This window comes from Formica exsecta, unplaced genomic scaffold (genome assembly GCF_003651465.1).
Source record: "Formica exsecta isolate Colony F162 unplaced genomic scaffold, ASM365146v1 scaffold51, whole genome shotgun sequence".
Lineage (NCBI taxonomy): Eukaryota > Metazoa > Arthropoda > Insecta > Hymenoptera > Formicidae > Formica > Formica exsecta.
This window is the reverse complement of record NW_021852343.1, coordinates 431,188-453,442: the sequence shown is the minus strand read 5'-3', so window position 1 is coordinate 453,442 and position 22,255 is coordinate 431,188. Positions and strand designations below refer to the sequence as shown.

Genomic DNA, 22,255 nt, shown 5'->3' with positions numbered 1-22,255 from the left:
AATTTTATAATAATTAATATTTGAATAAATAAATGTCCATCGGGAGTGTCGAAACACAAAGTATCGTGCGATTGTCAAATCTTAAATATTCGTTGACTTCGTGATTATCGTGAGTGATATGTAGTATAACTGAGACTCAATCGACTGCTTCAGTTACTTGTACGATGGATCATCGATCATTGATAATCAAAACTTTGGACAGGAAGGTGGATGGAGCAGAGGACGAGGAGAAACATCGGGACAGCGACTGGTGAGTCTATAATTATAATTATAATTAATTACATCACTTAATTTACATGTGACAAGCAGATGCGATTGTTTAATAATAAATTTATTTCTTTTACGAATACGCATATATATTGAAAAATAATTATTAATAATATAATAAAAGATTATGTAAAAAATATTTTACTACATTATTTTTACTACAAAAATTATATTACTACATTAAAGTGAGATGTATCCTTCATACATATTTTTCTACCATTATTGCATTATGTTATTTACCTAGTAATGATTAATACAGAAATAATCATCCGATATACCAACGCATGAAATTTTATATTGTGCAAAAAAATGCACAGAATTAATTTTTATATCTTATAAAATGCAGATTAAAAAATAAAATTGTTATATGTTAAATGCTGACATTAATAATCAACCAAATAGTAATGTAATTACATTACATTAATGTAGATATTAATTTACCAATGTTCTACATGTAGCGTATAAATTAGGAATATTTAATTTTTTAATAAAAATTTAAAAAAATGGATTTTTCTCAGAATTGCTTTTTTTTTGGGAGCGACTTATTTATAAGATGCAAAGATGCATCTCTTTCACTTTTCTTGAGCATTACTGAATGAGCAATACATAAAATGTGCACAATTTTAATCAGCTGTTTACCCCTCGTCACGTGCTCTTTACGCGATCAGAGAGAAATGCGGATAATTAAATTCTTTCATCGCAGAAAATAAGCACTAGTGCCAAAAAGCGAAGAAAAAAAGTATCATATGCGAGTCTCTAATATTGCCGAATGCCAACGCGAAATGGGATTTATATGCGCGTAATAAAATTTTGCTCGAATCTTTCTGGCGCGCATGTATGTACGCGCGGGAATTCTAGAGAAATTTCAACGATAGATTAAACGCGAACGAACACGAGATTCATAAAGAATATTTGAGATACGCGTATATTTCTACACCGCGTATATTTTTGGTAAGATACGAGAAGAAGTTTTTCGCAGTGAGCTCAACACAATAAATACATTAATATGAAAATTTTAATGAATGTTTGCGAGAGTCTGCTAGATCGATAAATATAAATTTAATAATCGCGTGTATGACAATCGGTACACATTCGTTTATAACATGCGCGTTTTATAACGAGAACAAAAATGTCATATTTTAACTATCCAATACATGTGTAAATATTTATAATCTACACACTTGTATAGCCGAATTAACGAGGATAAGAATAAACACGCGGCAATCTATTTCGACGCTCGAACGAGACCCTTAATGAAGATATAATCGTGATAGTTATTAGATAGGCTTGCGTGCGCTTCGTTATTAGATCGAAGTTTGGCAGACCGAGGAGTTAACTAGATTCTGATGAACCCGTAGAGCGCACGAGTTTCGATACGCACGCGTCGTACATAGATACGTTTCCCTTTGTTACGCTACCGAGACTATAGACAAGGCTTGTATCTCGCTGATGAGGCACGAAAATCTTTAGCCTGGCGTGAAAATGATTTCTATCACGCATATCCAGCCCGTTTTAATCCAACGCGAAGCTCGTGCAACGACCGATAATTGACGACCATCGTGCATGAAGACGTTGCGCAATGCAAGGAACAGATTCGGAATGCTGTAATTTTGCGTGCCGTATCGTGCGCGTTATTACCGTTTCAGATTCTCAATTTAGATGAAAGATTTCGTCCCTTTAATAGCATAGCGAATATTTTTAATATTATTGTCTTACTAATAATTGTCTCGATAATATTTCTCCTATCGTTTTTTGTAAAAAAAAAAAAAAAACGTTTGAGTCTGCAAGGAATATTTAATTGTTGTCTGAGAGTCACGTGATAAACATTGATATCAATCAGATTAATATACTAAAATATTCTACTAAAATACAAAAAATGCAACCCACTTGATTATCTCTAATTGCACCATTTGATTTCTATAATCCGCTGACATTTTCAATATTATATCAATGACGCGCGATTAAACTTAAATCTTGAAATCTTGCGTATACTATCTAATCTCAAAATTCTTGTGACATATATTATCGTTATTACCGTAGTATGCTGGAAATGCTAGAGAGAATGCTTTGAAGCGTTGGATGCATCGTGCTCTGAATATTGCAACCGCATATATTGGATTGCACGTATATAATGTCAATTAGGGTAGCATAATATATTTTTACGATAGAGAGGATCGTCCTGTATGCAGTTTCTAATCCACCTCTCTCTCCTCGCTCCGTCCCGACCCGAGGTCGAGATCGGAGTGTCGTCGGGAAGAGGCATCGGGTCATACGTAGGGTCGGATGGACGAGGGCTTCGTGATGCTTCGGGTCCATTCGGCTCCGCGAACGGAGCCGCCGAAGTCTTCCGAGCGAAGTTCGCCGCAGTTACTCGTGGCGTTCGGTACCGCGCGTCAGTCCTCCAGCGGACGCGATCGCGCGCGCACGTGTCATATCGTCTGGCTTTTTTATCCGTCGCCCGGTGGTTTTTATCGTGTCGCGGAACGCGAGAGAGACAAAACCGTAACCGCAACAACGATCGCTACAATTACGAGTGTTAGTATTGTTTTTGTCAAAGTGCAGTGCGTGTTGAGTGCGGGAATAGTAGTGAGTCCCCGCGAGATCGACGAAGATCGTTTGTGGAAAGATCGAGCGCACGATCAACGCCGGTCAACGAGAGAGTCGCTCCGCGACATTCCGTGCATTCCCGACATTCCTCGCGAGCGCGCGCAACGTGTTCCGAAGTGCGAGAACACTCTGTTGAATTTCTCTGAGCCCTATTATTACCGGCGAGAATCTACCTTATGATCTTTGTGTCGCGCGTCTTTCGGTGAGAAATAATCGGCGGACGAGTGATCATTAGTAGTGCGATTTCGCGACGGGCAAAATTTCGTTTCTCTCGTCGTTAGCATTTATTATCGCGAAGCACGAATAAAGTCGAGTTGACGTCGAAACGGAAACAGAATTTGCTAACCCAAGAAAAGATCTTTCACATCGGATCATCGATACCGTATAATATACGACGTTATTCTCGTTATCTCGCACACACATCTGCGTGAAGTTAACGCCGACGAATTACGTACAGATGAAGGAGTGACGTAACAGTGTATGCCGGCCAGTTGTTAAATTTTTTTATCCCCACCGTCTTCATTCGTAATATCATTTCAATCTAGTTCGGTCGATCGTCCACCGGAATGTGAATCAGCACGATATATCTCAATATCGATTATCGGCAATTATCCCTATTAATTCGGCGCTCGGCCGCATTTCCTCGAGCAACACTACAATCGCACACTAACGTGTTCCAGTTTCGACGCTGACGCGGCGCCGAATTGTCGACCATCAAGATCGAGGACGTGCAAGCGGCACCTCGACTTTTGCCGGCTCGCGTCGGGACATGCAACAGCTTCGTGCGACCTTTTGAAACGCAATCTGCACGATCGTGCCGTCTATCGACGATCGAAGCTTACCGCACGCTAAACCTTCGAAGATTTGCTCGTCGACGATATCCCGTCGCGAAGAAAAAAAAAAAAACACGAAAAAGACGAGGCTCCACGCGACACGCTCACGCGGATAAAGATAATAATAACTCGCGACAAAGAGAGAGACCGGACGCGCGGACAGACGGAAAGGTCGCTGATCCTCGATCCCGTGTCATATTATACGTACATATTTGAACGCAATCAGCAATCACTCGCGATAATCGCTGCCCGTTTCAGCGAAACGAACAGGACAGGATTATTCGCGTGGATTAATATACCAACGACTGCATACTATATTATGCGATTGATTGTGTGAAATCGTGAAATTATCGAGTCAAATTATCTGGACATCTTACCGAACACTGCCATCATCGTTCTGTGATAAAACCTGTGATATCCTGAGACTTCGTTGGGATTTACGGGGAAAAAAAATCTTCATTTCTTCGAAAATTAGTATGTATTGAGATCTTATCTCACATGTATTCTGTCATGATAAAGTGAAATCGTGAAATTATCGAGTCAAATTATCTGGACATCTTACCGAACACTGCCATCATCGTTCTGTGATAAAACCTGTGATATCCTGAGACTTCGTTGGGATTTACGGGGGAAAAAAATCTTCATTTCTTCGAAAGTAGTATGTATTGAGATCTTATCTCACATGTATTCTGTCATGATAAGATAAAATGCGGTTGATCTCGTAAGTTCGAATTTCGCACACGTTTTCTGCTATTTCTATCACGTTTTAATATAAACTGACAGTTAAATATTATTATTATGTCACTTAGAAATTCTTATAAATTAAGGTGACATTTTAATATCGCAACATGTATTATTAGAGTCTTCTGGATTTTTAATATATACACTCTGGCATTTTATCTTAACATGATTACATTGTCTGCAGTTCGGTCGTTATCAAAATCATCGAACGAATAGTTCCTCGAAAATCTCGAAATATTTTTCCGGTTGCGAATAGGGGTAAATTCGTGCGAGGTTGATCCATCGTTGATTGATTCGCGAGTACGCATTGATTCGGAAAAGGACGTAAATGAGATATCCGTTTTTTCGGTTCAATGAAGATGTAGCTTAAAAAAACGAACAAGCGTGGCAATTTCCCGACCGTGTCCACTGGCAAAACTCAATCTTTGATACTCGACTGTCCTCTATACGGTGACTTTCCGTCAGGTTATTAAAACTTAATTCGATCATGTATGCCGCAGAAAAGAATCATGAACCGACGAACAAAATATCGTGTTGGTTGATTCTTTTTGTGCAGAGTCTGATCTAATTCCTTTCGTTTGTCAGCACTATGAGAAATTTGAGTTCAAAAATTTTTGTGTGTGTGTTTTTTTTTAAGCGAGAGATCGAAAGTAAAAACACGAAAAAAATAATATTTCTTTTTTGGAGCGTTAAACCGTATTTTAATTATACACAAATTAAAGAATTTTGCCGAATCAAATTTTAGGAGTACACATGTAAATAAAATAAAAGTTTACATCTCGTTTAATTCTCGTCTATTTTTCGATGGATTTTTATCCTAGCAACGTATTAATTGGTTTCGGGAATAAACAAGAATTCTAGAAATAGTGTTGAATTAAATTTTTGCTGTTGTACCAATTTTTCTTATTTTTCACCGCTCCAAAATTGTGAAACAAAGTGCACACGAGTTCTCTGTGTGTATGATATAAACTTCTGATAACATAAGCGTTAATATTACATAAGCGAAGTTGATTCTAGGGAAGCGTGTGTTATTTGCCTAACAACTGTATAATTCTCACGAGATTCTCATCGAAAGTCCCGTTCATAATTTTTTTATGGGGAATTTTAGTATAATCAAGAGGGTGCCGGTTAAAGCCGACGACCCCGAAGAAGATTGACCAAGGTTGTTCAGATCTATTTATAGCACGGTAGTAACCAGGTACTTATTTGCGGGGAACTGTATTTTCAGATGTTGAATTCGCGTTGAAAAGTGTATATTCAAGAAATTATTCTTCATTTTCAAAATATTCGCATGTGTTTTTTATACTTGTATCCGCAATATTACATTATTACATTGCGGAAAAGGCAAACTCATATTTACAAGTTTGTTTCAATAAAATGAATTTTATCAATTGATATTAAACATAGATTTTTTTTTCTTTTTAATGTTTTTGCGCGGAGATAATTAAATATACTTATATAATTAAACATACTTAGTAAATTATCATTTTTTAATTTATTTTAATTTATATTATCAGTATCGTCGTGTATAACAAGAATTAAATTAGAGTTTGAAGTATTTATAATTTGATAAAGATAAAAGAGTAAATGTGATTTGTGGAAGCAATATATTTTTTTACTACTACTATGATATAGAGGTTGATCATTTTGATGTCTTTTATTTGTTTGCCGGCAGTGATAATTATCGAGATATTTATCATAATCGCGAACATAATTTCCCAGAATTTCAATGGTTTCGATAAATATTAATTAAATTGAATGCCAATTTATTTATTTAATTTCGTTCATATTACATCCTTTTTTCTTATGTTCGCAATTGCGAATTATAATTAATATTAAAACGAATTGTAATTAATAATTTTACGAATAAATTACTCCAACATTACTCATATTCATGCGCATATTTTGTGATTATCTTTCATAATGTATAGTAGATTGCGAGACAATCTATTACAATACTTCTGTCCTCTTTCGATTTTATCGATCCTATCATGCTTTCGTATACATTGATTCGTGAAGATATTATCTTTGCCCGTGACGCATAACATTTTTAGTCAACTCGAAAATCTCCGAGAGAATATATATACATATATCGGACTGTGTAATTTGAAAGGCAAACTAGTTGATTCTTATTTCATTCCGCGAACTTTCAATGTTTACGTGATACGTGTTTCGTCGCGAAAAACGCGTGTCGCTCGTATGTGTTTATTAAAAACTCCTCGCGCGATCGTAATTCGGCATTTATATAGATCGTTTCTCCAGTTAGTCGTCTCTATTCACGACGGAAAATGCGAGAAGAGAACCAGGATACGTGTATACTTGCGCGTGACGAAAATATGAAAGTCTAATGCGCGAATCGATTTCGTAAAAAACCTTTCATCGAATTCGCCTGCGGAAAAAAAAAGCATGAAGTTGCAGCGGCAAAATTGGACGGAAGGGAAAATATCGTAAATCTAACGGTCGGTTTTCTCGTGACGGGAAAAAGAAAAATGTCACGCGCTAAATGGCGACCCCGAAGCGACACGATTCCGTCGTGCATATTTCGTGCTCATACGATTTCACGAACCGGCAGATAGTCGGCGGTGTATAGTAAAACGGTGCGGGAATGATATAAAAGCCGCTTTGCATTATGCGGGGCAGACAACAGGACCCGGGTGCATTTAAAAGTGTATATACATTGAAAAAGTTTCCGTTGCGGTGAGTCGGTCCGAAAATTTAAATTGCGCTTTTGTAAAACGTGGCGCGCCTTTACATACTAGTCGCTTCTCTGATTCTCTCTCTCTCTGTTTTTTCCTCTCTATCCCTCTCTATCTCTTCGTGTAGGCTGACATGCATTATGCAAGGAGTTACCTCGATAGCTGCAATCAAGGAAGAGAAATGCGCGACGGTTGGCCGTTTTGGGAAAGCGAGTAAACTGCCGCGTAAGAGAATAAAGAGAGAGTAAAAGCGTCGCGATGAAAATCCAAGCCGCGCCCAGGGCGTTGCGGTGGTGAAATGTCACGACGCGTCAGGTCGGACCGGGCCGGGTTGGGTCTCGGGTCGCCTTGCGGGCGATGCATTAGCACGGCTGAAAAAATAATGGGCAGGCCCGTGAGGTGCTTGAGGACGAGTTATAACGTGAATAAAATGTCTTAGCTGTGAAAAACTTTTTATACTTGCAATCTCATCGCTACTCGTTCGCGTAAACCAATGAAGGGTTTATGAGAGTGGCGAGTTTTTTTTTATCGTGACGGGGCTTAAATTTGCTGACCTGCAGGTTGCTCGGAAAATGTAATTTGAGACAATTTAGATCACACATGTGAAAAAGTATGTAAAATTATACGAACAAGAGTAATTTTCTGTAATATTTTTTTTGATTTTTTTTTTTACAGTGCAATGAAAATATGCTTATGCCTGTTCTTTCCGAAAAAGTTTGCTTTTTATTATCCTACGCTAAATTAACAAATTTGAACAAATTTGTACTGTTCTGCCTTTTTGATAAAAAAGAAAGTTCTTTATTTTAGAAAAATTTGTATTATATAAAATCAGCTGATGTCACTGGATCGCCACGGACTATTATCGCGCAATCATCAACAACAGAATTATCGTTTTATTTGACTATTATCTCCGACAATCACGCTAAATGGCGATACAGCGTAAGCTATTGGCATGCGAAAGGTCAATGCGGATCATCACGTAATATATTCCGCTACCTCACGTCTCGAATGCGCGGGTTGATTTTGCGCGTTCGCCGTCGTCGCGTCGTTCAAATCCCGTGCGTTGTTTGCACAGCCGATTCACGTTCGCAACTGTCATTTGCGAACTCGACAGTGTACGTGTCGTACAAACGCAAAGTATTTGTACCACGCGACTGTGAATCGAGCCATAGATAAGGCTTCCTCTCGATGCTTCAATAATATATGAGAGATAAGCCGTGAAAAGTAACGTTAATGTTAGACGACAGACTTATATATGCTTTGTTTTCTCACGACATTCGAACATATCAAAACGTAAAAAAAAAAAAAAAGATAGATTGCGACGCGCTATCTATTCTGTTAGATTCTCCAGGGATAAAATTTAAATGGCTGCGCGAGAAATCTTTATCGACACAATATACATGTGTTTATAACACATTTGAGAGAGTCCAGTCTATTCTTATAGCATCGGAGAATTACAATGTCAGTGTGTGATTTTGCAATTTCTCTACGTCTTTACTACCGGTGCCCTGAGATCTTTACATTCTGCGCGCACGTGCCGAATACTATCACCGAGAAAATCGCAGAATGCAAACGGTCGGAAATTGCGCGACTGTCGTCGACGGTGATCCGAACTTGTTCTCCACCTGATACCCCGCACGTGTAACATAAAACGATACGACGCGACGGTGATATGCATCGCGCTCGCTCGGTCAGCGAGACGGGCGCACGACTTGAATGATCTGTTTAGAAGCGAATCGCCATTCATGTCGTCGTATAGCGGGCTACATGCGTACTATCTGAGAAACGTAAAGGTGGATTGTAAATAGATCTAGTCTTTACCTTGATCGTACTACGCGGACACTGCGTCTCTGGCATGCTACGTGCTTTTTGTATGCTCGCAAGCAAAAAAACGTATCATTTCTCATACTCTAAAAAACGAAGAAATATATTTTACTAATATAATATACAACGAAAAGATATTTATTCGAAAATAACAGAATATCTTTTTCCGTTAAATTAATTAGAATTGATTCTGCTCATTTTGTTCCGCTAACTTATAAGACGTATCATTTTATATATACATATTTAATAGATTAGAATAATGCAAAGCGACATATAATATTTAGTGATTTTGTAATATTTTAGTTGCCGAAGCTTTTAATATTGCGTAAATTATATATATCCTACAGCATTTATAATAAATAGAGAAGAAAATGAGATAAAAATATATAGTGAAATACTTATATATATAAATATAAATGACACATTATCTAAAAAAGTCATAGATAATTCTAAGAACTTTATTTTAAACATTAATACGATAGAATCTATTTTATCTCAATTTAGCTGCAGCATAGATTATTTAAATTGCTTGTGTCACAAAATGTATAAAAATCTTTTGCATTTTTTTATTTTTCGACATATTTTTAGCAACAGTTTAATGAAAAATCTATGATAGAATACACACACACACACACACATTCATACATATATTATATATTTAAATACCATTTAAATAAACACTTTTCCTCTATGATATTATACAATTTTATTGAAAATATTATTTTAAATTGCTAAATTTTCCTTAATTTTTTTTTTTGTAATTCATTGTTTATAACGAAAATATGCATTATGCGCGAAATATGATTAGTGAGTCCCTTATCGAGTAAAATTCATGCAAAATGTAAGAATATCCTACGAAGACGATTTCCTCTCGTGAGAGCGACGCACTGTACTATGTAGTGAAAGATACCCTCACGGGATAAAAGCTGCTCTTTCGGCGCGCCATCCTTTACCTTACTCCATTTTCCCCTTTCTAACGAGAGAGAAACTGTGCTTTACAACGCAGCGCTCCATTTCTAGAACTAGAGGAGTCAACTAGTTTACGTAACGAAAAGAAAATGTTAAACTGCACCATCCGTCTGTCGAACTTGTCGCGCGTTCAGCCATCTCTATATTTACTCCGTCCAAGTTTCCGAGAGCATCGACGATGTCGTAATTAAAGAGACTCAAAATTAATCCCTTGGGATTATTAGGTTGACTCTACGGTACGTAAAATTGCACGTTTTCATCTTGTACTTTCTTCGTTATTACACGGTAGTAGTTGCGGATTCGTTAGTATAAATAAATTCTAAATTCTTTTAAAGATACACATCATAATGCCTTAATAAAATGACAAATAAAGAACAAATGTAATTTTGATAACGCACATTAAATGCAGAAAAGAAACATTAATAAATTATTCATCTGAAAACTTTTCAATGAAAATGTAACACAGTTTTGCATCTCACTAGAATATCGTGTAACGAGGATGTGTCACAAAATGACTGAAATGGCGCATTACTTGCGTGGTAAATCGAGCGCTCGCTTTATCCGATTTAACGTGCAAATGCGACGCTCGCATTTTTCTTCGCTACGGGAGCAAATACGGAAGGAGCAAGTGAGCGAGCGAACGAACGAATGAACGAACGAACGCTAGGCAAGAAATTGCGCTCCGAGATGGATAGTCACGTTCACATTGTACATCGAATAAACACCCGTTTGGAGTGCATACATAATAATAAAAACGGGCAAAAAAATTTATTTCGCGCACGTCGTTCTCGTTTTGTGAGCTTCCACATTAAGCTCGAGCGCTATACTCGAGAGCAATAAATATTTAAGGATGCATCACGCCGCGATCGCCATATTAATTCAAAAACGAGAAGCTGCTTGAAGTACTTTAGAAATTATTCTGCGGCGAAGTTTGTTAAGTACAGAGGGAGACTCGCGGGCTGTATTAAAATTCACAGGCATCTCGAGAAGCTAGAGAAAACTAAGGTTTCTCAGCGTTAGCGATTTGTTTTCCTACTTTCCTAACAAGTGCGTTTTGCTCTATCTGCATTATGCAAAATCTTGCACGACGCTGTACCTTGTTTAATTAAGTTTTACTAATCTTGCAATTTTACACTTCTCTTTGTACGAGTCGAAATGAGTAAAAGTCGAGAAGATCTTCAAAGAATCTGCGCAATATTCTATAGCTTCTTTTATGAATTAAAGAGAGAGAAAGAGAGAGAGAGATAGTTGATATTTCTGGATATTACGAACAATATTTGTACGAGTCGAAATGAGTAAAAGTCGAGAAGATCTTCAAAGAATCTGCGCAATATTCTATAGCTTCTTTTATGAATTAAAGAGAGAGAAAGAGAGAGAGAGAGATAGTTGATATTTCTGGATATTACGAACAATCAAAATGAATTATACAGGAAACACTCGGTAAATAAAAATTGCAGGTTTATCATGTAAGCGATGATAGAACTGAAAATATTAGTGTCAAGAAAGAGAAAACTTATAATGAAAAGACAAAAAGTCTTATTATATTATAAATATACGAATGTCGATAACAGAAATACGGTAAAAGTAGTGTAGAAATTAAAATATTAACGAGAAATGAGGACAAGTGAAGAAAGAAATGGGAACTCTAGCATCGAGGATGATACTAGCGAGAAATTTATTCTTTATCAAATTTATTATATTTTTTTTTTTTTTTTGTTTTGTGTTGAGATCTTTTTGCAAAATAGATTTCAAACAAATTTGTTGAAATTTTCTTGCGAAATAGAATTCAAACGAACTCATTGAACAGTAAAATATTAATCATCTTACTTACCTTTACTTCCGCATTCATCTCAGGTATACTTAAAACTAGGAAAAGGATACGCTGATGAAAGCTTTCCTCTTTGTATGTGTATTCTTACAAATTGCCGTGTCTGTTTCATTTCCATTATCTCCTTTATATACGCGTTATCCTTCCAACGAGTTTATTTTTTTTATCTTTGTGCTCAGTTATTACATATTTCTTAATGGAAATGAAGAAATGAATAATTTAAATTTCGAATTAGAGATTTCGAAATTGCCAAAAGAAATTTTAAGTTTATTATCTTAAATATTAATTTAATTTTTTTAAAATTTGAGTCAATTATTCATCATCAATTAAAAAACATAATATACGAAATATATTCAAAAAATTGATTAACTAATTAAAGAATATCGAAAAGTGAATAGAATTATTTTATTTTTATTTATTTTAATCATGCAACTTATCGCGAAACACATATCTATCAATAATAATTAATGTAACTTATTTTCTTAATCGAGATCAAATTAATGTTAAAGATGGAAAATATTTCGTAATAGCTTTGATTAAATTAAAAATATTTTGCATATTGCGCAACAAATTCAGTATTTTCATTATATGAGATCAGTATTTCCAATTATGAATTAATTGCCGAATGTGAAAACAGATATTTAATTATACAAAATAAGTCAAGCGATGATAATTTAATTAGATGTTTATGCGGTTTTACATTCCACTATTCAATTGATTCAATTGATGCTCGGAAGATTCTTCTGAGGGAATCCAATAACGATTTTACGCGATTTAAATTACCACGCAAAAGAACATCATGAAAGAACGATCTCGTCGATGTCTACCTCTCTAGTTTTAGTTTCCTATTCTGTGGAATTCCCAGGAATTCTTGATATCTGCACCATGAATACGGTTGCCTCTCTAATATCTATCTCGTCAATTTTTGCTTGGATCTACGTTTTATTCATTAAAATCGATCTTTTTTATTTTATTTGCTTCTCAATAAATTAACCAATCGAAATTATTTAATCAAACAATTTCTATATTATCACGCTATCTTTTGTGATTTATCTCATTTTACTTCCGATTACTGTCAATCGGTTGTCAATGCATTTCACCGAGGTCGGACCGTTTGTTATACTTCTCGCATTTATACACACACATACACATTTCCTTTTTTTAATTGAAATCTTTACTATATAATTTTAGTTTCTCCTAATAATTTATGAGATTTTGCTGGTAGATTTTATTATTGCGTGAAAGTTATCATAAAATATTTGGTAACAATTCGTTGAATTATACGCAAGAAGAAGAAACAGTAGATGCATTGTATTCTCCAGGGTGCCATTTGTTTCTCGCGTCTCTGTTAATTAGCATGCCGTACATCTCCATTGATTATCTCTGTACAAACAGCAATGAAATAGGTTCCAAAACACAACATCAGCTTCATTAATCTAACTCTATGAAAAGTTAGTCGCATTGATCAATTAATTAACATAATCATGTCATATTATGCATGTTGTTTTTGTTTATATTTGAAAAAATTGTCGTAAATAAAAATAAAAATCTGATTTTTTAAAGCATTTTTTATATGATATAATATTTTGAAAAAATATATTATATTAACAATATTATCTAGTTTTCTACGATTATATATATTATTGTTCCATATAAGTTATCGATCCTGTGTTTTCTGTTTTATTGAACAAAATTGACAAAACTGATAACTATAATAATTGGTAAACTAATAGCTGATAGTTGCGATGTTATATTCCAAGAATAATGCTGCTGATTTCAGAATCAATTATTTCGGTGAAAAAAAAAAGTATAAATAATATTTTTCATTTCCGGGAATTTAGCATTTTCAAGCATTTGCATCGTGTCTATAATTCGACAGCTTTTTGATTCACTAAAATACAAATAAAATTAATAAAATGTAACACAAATTTATCTCTTGTTTGATGATAAAATTGTCGATTTTTCTCATAACTAATATAATGTATTAATAAATATTCACACATGTTTAATCCAGAAATGTTTAATCTGAAAATTAAAAGTATTATTTATGTTTTCTATGTGCTCATTTGAACCGTAGGAAAATATAAAGAGATTTTGACTGGAATATGATATAAAACCGATTTCATGCAGCGATTAAAAATCAGTCGATATAATGATTATTTGACAAGATTCGATGTCTCGATTTCGGAATCGAATATTATTCTGTACAGTTCTGTTGTAAAGTACATTGATATTAGGTGAGAAATCTGGCAAATAAGAACCGAGGTGCGGTAATTAATGTCCAAGTCTTTTTGTTGTTTAATTTCAATAACAAGTATGTATTAAATATATATGTTTCGGATCATTTTTTGGTCCAACTTCTAGATAAAAATATGTAAAATTATATGTAAAAGTAAATTCGTATTTAAAGTTTAACATGCACTTTGCGCATGTTACAATTAATATTGTGCATGTTAAATTTTAAATACGAATTTAATTTTTATATATTTTTATCTATGCTGAAGATGCACCAAAAAATGGTCCAAAACGTACATATTTAATGCACACTTGTTATTGAAAATAAACAACAAAAAAAAGTTTGCGCACTAATTATCGCGCCTCGGCTTTTATTTGCCAGCTTCCTCACCTCGTTAGTGCTCTGAGCTTATTTCTGTTATTATTGAAAGTACATTGATTTTCTCACTCGCCATTATTATCCGTCAATATGAATTATGCATTCTCATTGCTTGCAACGCGGATGGTAAAATGATGGCTAATATTGCGCGTGACATTGAGTAATCATCGTCATTAGTTACGAACTTTGCTCTCTGTTTGATTAAAGCATGCATTAAAACTAAAGCGTCCCTTTTTCCGCATATATCGTGTTTCATGCTCCTGGATGTAAAACGCGGAAATAATTCTCATGGATATCCGACTTTACACTTTCGTCTTTGTCTCTTGCGGCAAATAGGAAAAATTCAATTTCATCGGATAGCAGGTGAATTATTCGTTGTTCGAGTAGGACAGTCGGTTTATTTTATAGATGGAAAGAGAATAGTCGTGTGAAATTACTTTACGTTTCATGTTAAGCAATTTATGTCCAACATTGTGTATAGTTATCTTGTTAACACTGCTGATATACTATCTCTGCTCCGGCCAGTAACATGATATCGTGACGTAATTATGATAAGAAGCAGCATTATTTCGTATCCGTCACATGAGAAATTTTTTGAAAAGCGACAGTATTTTGAGAATATAATTTAAATAATCTTTTTTTTTACAACGAATGATAAAACAAAATTCTTTGTATTTATGTTTTATTAAAGAAAAAATATAGAGATCCGACTGATTATATGGGAAATGGATACATTGCCATTAAATATTAATAAAAAAGCGCGTTAGCAGAACATAATAGAAAATTGCACTTTACTGATGCACTCAAAAATTTATTGAATACAACGAGTTTTAGCATTCTTTTCAAAATATTTGAAATTACCATCGATTATCACGTGAAAAGCTTTTTATATATAAGTAATTGATGACACACAAACGTTAAGATATTAATGCGTTATTCTAATATGATACCGACGATGAGCGTGCCGGTGATGCTGGTGGTAATGCTTCTCTAGCTCAACTAAATATACGCGGTGAAGTCGCGCACCTGCCGTACTTAGCCGCGTATTATATGGATAAAGCTTCAGCGGCGCATTATTAATTCTGGACGTATATTCCCGCTCGAGCACATGCTTCCTTATCCGTGTAGAAACTTTGGACTTGTTAGCAAGTACTTTCGTAACCTTTCCGCGCAAGCAATGTTAAAAAGCGCCGCTACGTAACTCGCGAGCTTCTACTGCCGTGCTAAATATATAACACGACGCGATCGTTAAGTATGCGTATATCGTTTACTTTTGAAATCTCAAAGTCTCCTTTGCTATTCGGTTTGTCGTTAAATTGCATTCGACAATATATCGCTAAATATCAAGATATTATCGCGTTAAATGAACTTTGTATCGCGTATCGTCGGGATTACTTTTAAACATCTCGTGACGATAGTGAGCGGCAGAATAGAAACAGTGGATCAAGCAGATCAAGAGCGCTCGTGGGATTATCGAGGGCGTTCCGAGCATCCCTCGTGAGTGCCGTAAAATCGTGTTCCGTACGTACGTCGAAGTGCGCTTCAACTCGTCGCTGTTTGAACCTCGTCTACCATCGCTGGCACAAAGGTCACGACGCAAGTCCCGACGCCACTCGTCGCTCCGCCACTTCACCGAAGAGCACGCTACCCCCCTTGCTCCGCGTTATTTGCTCTTTCGATTCATTTCCAATGTCTACCCAATTTTCACGGGCTATTGGAGATCTCGTTTGAACAGCCACGAGGATCCCGCCTTGTTTGCCCGAGTAAAAGGTAAATGGAAATATTCCGCGCGCTTGCGTCGTAAGTAAGTAAAGGATCGTCTGGAAGGACGGCAAATGCGAGAGACTTGAATAAAAGCAAGCACGGCAGAATGCTTGTCTCTCTCTCTCTCTCTCTCTCTCTCTCTCTCTCTGGCTTTGTATTATCGAGCAAAATTCCAATAAACATTCATTTGTCTAAAAACATCGGCGTCGCGCGCGCGCGCTTATCTTTTCCTGAAATTATCCGTATATTAATGAGATTAAATATTTATTAAAATAGATTTTCTCGTAAACAATTATTAAAGCAATTTAAAATTTGTGTCAATATATTTTTAAAAAATATGATACAAATATGATTACGTGTATGTATTACGTGATGATTATTTAACGAAAGTCACTTTGTTGCACCCGAGATAATCCACAACAAGGTTCATAACCTACTTGAAGAGAACGAAGAAGATCCTTCCCATGCATTATGCATATTTCGGTAACCAGAGAGATCGCCCAGTGTTAACTGCTAGGAAGTTAGAGACACTTTATATCGCTAAAAATAACCCTAAGTCCTCTGAGCCTCAAAGTGAACGGTTAGTACAGGCACTTTGCTTCGCTGGTGACCGTTTTCTCTAGTTGAAGTACTTTAAGCGTTCGTTGTAACAGGTGAGACGAAAGACGAGTTCAACGAGAAGCGAGTAACCATAGAATTCGATTAGCATTAAATGAACAAGCCGTCGGCAAAGTTTGCGTGAAAATGTCCCGCGCGCGATATATCCAATGTGACAGAAATAGCATGTTACTTGACTGACTTGCAAAGTACATTGATACATGCATACGCGGAGACACGCAGATTACATGATACAGGTTTAAGAGAAGAGTGTGTTGATACGTTGCACTTTGATGGGGTTGACTACTTGAGGTCTGGTGAGCAAGCTGGATGCCTGTCCGCAACTTGACCGCCGTTAATTCAAATCAAGGGGACCGCAGAGCCTTGATCTCTCCTATTAAGTAACACCGTTCTCGTACACCAAGGACGCGCGAACCGGAACCTGGTTATCGAGACACGATTTAACGAAACAAAAAACCTAACATGCTATAATTAATTGCTTGCATATGTTAGGTTTGGGGCTAGTCGAGAGATTGTCAGAACTTTTTGTGATTTTAATCTCTTTTTATGTAATATACACTCAAAAGAATTTAAATAGTTATCGTAAAAAATGATGACTAACAATAAGAAAAAAAGTTACACAACATGATTACTCATAGATTAGTTTAATATTCTCTTGTAAAAAGCACGCACGTATCGGATATGAGAAGAGATCGTATAATTACGTCCATAGAATTATGGAAATTTCTTCGAGTTTATTGAACGACGAGCGAGACGATGCTTCGCGATACTAAAAACCTCGAAAAGTAGGCCCTTCGTTCACGATATCGTACACCGATCTTGAAGGATTCTCGCAGATTCCCTCACGGCGTTTTCATCCGCTCGGCCTTCCCTCACGTACTCGTTCTTATTATCAATCTCGAAAAGTCTCAGCGGTTGATTATAACTGTATTTACTTCGGCTGTTGCAACGAAATTATATTGTGCCTTATCGACCAACAGCGATATGTAATCCAATCGATCCTGTCGATTTTAGTAATTGTCAGTCAAAGACGATGTAATGCCCGGAAGGTTTTTAGTGCAGAGGATAAGAATTTTGCCCATTCGATGGGTCAGAAATCTGTTTAATTAAATGACATAATATTTTTTTAACGAATAACATGATCGAAAATTATATTTTTATATTTAAACATAATTATTAGAAAAGTAATATCTCTATATCATATATTTAAATATCGAAATATAAATTAAAATAAAGATTATGAAATGTTATAGAATAACGAATATAGCGCTCTATACTTATCACGATATGACATCAAAAGCAAAGAGAAGGAAATCTATTGCTTCTACTACATATTATTTGTGATTTATCCGTGTAAATTACCGTTTTACGTGATTAGCGAAACGATGATTAGTCGCTTAGTGCTTAAACCAACAAGACCTTGATTGATTATCCGACCAATCTTATCTGATTGGTCAGTCATGATTTTCCGATTACTGCGTGCAAGTAAAGTTCCTTTATGCTCCGAGAGAAGGGTGCGACCCTTCATCTTGCGTCAAACGTTACACGGTAGCTCTGGATCAATCAGGGTAAAGGGCAATCGATCATTCTCGAGCTGAGAGCCATGGTGGTGTTGGCGAGAGATTTCGGTGCATATAAGTGTCAAATTTCTGTGATCGATGTCCGGTAATAATTTGGTCGGCAACGCTAATAGGGAATACATTAGCGTACTAACATGCGAATTGAACGTCAAAGGTTTCTGCTTTATTTTAACACGCGAATTTCATCGGTAATTGATCAATGCGAACGATTGCGAGGAAATTTTTTTTTTTTTTTTTTTTTTTTTTGCAACATGAAATTTGCTTTGCATGTTTTGTTAAATGAAAGACGTAATGTATTTTTGATTTTGCATTAAAATATTCTCGATATTTTTTTATTCTGAAAAAGAAAAAAACATATTACAAAAGAACAAACATACAATTAGTCGTAGAATTATATTATATATTAATATCTAATTCTATTAATGAATAATAGAGCACATATTAATATTATTTTATTTGACGAATTAAGACATATAAACTAGTTAATAAGATTGTTAAAATATCATTAGTTAATAAAATTAATGCTTGAAATTTTTAACTTACATATTATTTTTATCGTATTATTTTATTGTATATTCTAAAATTAAAGAAAAATGTCAGATTAAATTAATCTAAATATAGATGTATATCGAATAATAGTTAATACAAGTTTGCTTAAACTCTTATACTTTAAAGAGTAGTAAAAAAACAGCGTGATATCTAATACTGATTTTATGAATACACTTGCCTTCGTAATAAAAGAATAGTTTAATCAAGAAAACTTAAACTTAAGAGTCTCATAAATATGATCTGACTTACGACTTCGTCCGGGCGCTCGGTACGATTCACTTTTTAATCCCGGTTCTTAATTTTAAGACCACGGCTCTCGTTACAGTTTCCACACGGAAATCGTTTTGCCCAACCACCTGCCACGCCGGCATTAACGCCGCTCTTACTCAGCAAGTAACTGAGATGCCCGCCGGAAAATTAATTTAATCCACGTGTCGTTCGGTAGTGGAAGTTGCACACAACATGTCGCATAGTTATAAAGAACAGATAGGAAGAAAAGGAGGGAGAAAGGATAAATATAGAAAGGAGGAGAGAAAGAGAGAGAGGGAGAAGGAATTGCGAGAGACCGCCGACGAAAACGCAATTCCGAAAACTTTCAGGAATTCCCACGCGACGTGGTCGATGTGTTCGCAGTTCCCAACGTCGCGCGTTACTAAATTAATTTAATCCGTATGGCTGTACAGCTGGAAACGCGCGTACGTTGTACAATACAATTGCAGATTATGTATCCTGCCGGGAGAACCGGGTCCGCGCGTTTGTAATACTGGGCGTGAAATAGAGGCTCGAAACGCGACGAGAATACGGAGTCTAATACTCGACAAATTTTCCTCGTTTAACGAATTTTGAAATTGCTGGAACTATAGCGATATGCGTTGCATTGACATTATGACATTATAACCTCGCGCATCATTCGAAAAGATTAAATTTCTATACATCATCTGTTTGCACGTGTTTGCTGTTTTCGAATTTTTGTTTGCACACTTCTAAAAAAAGGTATTAAAAAAAAATTTCAGGGAGCTAGATTGTGAAATTAACTCTCTGAATTTTTTTTAAATAACTATTTTTCTGGAGGTGTGTAAACAAGAGTTCAAAAATGGCAAACATGTGCAATCGATGTCACATGGTGACTTTGTACAGAAAATATCTGCGTATTAAATGAAAAAAAAAAACACAACATAAAAATATTGGATAATTTTATTGGAGTACATATTTTATATAATAAATATTCAAAAAGATTTGAAGTTTTATTTCTTAAGTTTTTAAATATTCAATCAAACTGGAAATTTGAAGTGTCGATGTTACCAGCGGATCAGATTGATTGGTTTGGCGGCGACTGCGTCAGATGCAGACGAGAAACTTTTTATTCTTCAATATCACGAGATGAGATTGTCTTGTGTGTTGTATGTGTGTGCACGCGCGCGCAATCGTCTGTGCATGGACAAACGAAGGAATAAACGTGATGAGCTTGTGGACAGACGGACGTTCCGCTCACAATACAACGCAACTGCAGTGCAAACCGCAGAGAACGTCGCCGGTGTACGTGTCAGCGTGAAACATTTATTAGCGAATGCGTCCGGCAGAGCGGTCTACCAAAACGTCTAGCATTCTCATGGGCGACGAAGAACGTGGTTGATTAATGCGGCAATGTTTTACCGGCGTATTTATATCGAACGGTCGCGATACTCGCGTCCGTTCGACACGCTGGACCGCAAAGGCCAACTTAGATCACTGTCGGAGTGAGTTAGCCGATAATCGTCAGCATGGAAAACTGGACTGAGTTTTTTTCTTGGTAGAAAAAACTCCGACAAACATGTAATTACATTATATAATGCAGACCAGAGATAATACACGCCACACGTTTAGACTATTTAATTATGCGAAAATCTGATATCGGAAAATGTAAGAATGTTGACCGCGAGTTATTTTCATATTACGTTGGAAATTAAATTTTGCAGGATCGCGTTATCCTGTGATTAGCTGGAATTTATGAGCGTGATGAGTATGTTTTTGTGCAAATAACGAAGTATGTGGCATCGATTCAAAACCACGAGAATGATTTCTTGTGAATGTGTGGGGAGATGTGTGCTATGTATGCGTGCACGCGCACGTGATTGCACGTATAATTCGAACAAGGGGCACTAGATAAAATATTGCCACATTTTTCGAAACTATAGGCTAGACGTTATTTTTTTAAAATTATCGACGCAGAATATAATAATAACAGACCATCTATGACATGTGACGCACTCGATTCTTACCGATAAAATTTGATTCGATAAAATATGTATCTGGCATCAAATTTCAAAGAAATTTATGGCATATGTGTATGATAAAAAATTTATGACAGTTAAAGAATTATAAATAAGTTCATAATGACATAGAAGTAACAATATTTATCCTTTATCAATTAAATCTTTATTTTACTTTGGACTCGAAATAATCTTTTGTAGGCTTTATATATATTTTAAATTTATCATATACATATAACTTTTAAATAAAAGTCATGCATGAGAGAAAGAAAGAAAAGAGAGAAACAGAGGACTAGGAAATTTAATAAAAATATATGTATTGTATATCTTTATATTAAAATTATTAGTGATATTCGTATTTATTTAGTTTTTTTATCATTAATAAAATAGTATCCATCGATAAATTTTCGACAACTTGAAAATGTTCTTTCTCTCACATGTATAACACATATAGTATTTTTTTATTCGAAATAGAATTCGTTTGCTTCTTTTTGATAAGGATAAAAATATAGTGGCATTGTGGCAAAGTATGAAATATTCGTACCGAAAATTTTACGGCTGGGGAAGTTTGAAAACGTTTCACGAATTCTAGTTTCAAAGTATGCAACGTGTGCATCGCACATACGACCCGCATACAAGCCGCATTCGGTTCGGGTATATCGTGACCACAACTATGTGATGGAAGCAGCGTGTTGCTGGAAACTCCGAGTCGCAAGTTTGCTCGTAAAATGTCGGATACGTAATACGATATGGTCTGCAATATTGTAGATAATTTGTAACGTCGGGATATGGGGTGGATATCGCCGTTATCTCTTGCATTGAAAGCTGATCGTGAATGCGCACAAAAGCGTCTTTTAATTAATAGTAACTTGTAACTAATAGTGTGTGTGTGCATAACTTTCTCTTGATATACTGTTGTTTACTTGAAATTGAATAAGAGAGTACTAACTAACATAGACTCTCTTGAGAAAAAAAAAACAACATTCTAACAATAAGATATTTAAATCAAGAAGATAAAGAATATGGGAAAGCTGACAAAATAAATTTGACATTTCTCTACAGAAAATATAATAAATATAGTTACAAGTTTCTATAAAATGGTGTAATAATATTGGT

General features: G+C 35.6%; 1 protein-coding gene across 4 annotated transcripts in view; it reads left to right on the top strand.

Moving 5' to 3' along the window:
* LOC115241730 (mannosyl-oligosaccharide 1,2-alpha-mannosidase IA) overlaps window positions 1-22,255 on the top strand; it is a 481,287-nt gene that overhangs the window by 271,162 nt on the left and 187,870 nt on the right. The window contains exons 1-2 of one of the 4 annotated variants that reach the window (XM_029817653.1): window positions 4,234-4,362; window positions 17,400-17,403. The exons of 1 other annotated variant lie outside the window; for it this stretch is intronic. The gene's annotated coding sequence lies outside the window, so the exon portion shown is untranslated. Of the gene's footprint in view, window positions 1-2,672; window positions 4,182-4,233; window positions 4,366-17,399; window positions 17,404-22,255 lie in introns of those variants that run through there. 2 more of the 4 variants (XM_029817655.1, XM_029817656.1) reach the window with 2 other exon arrangements.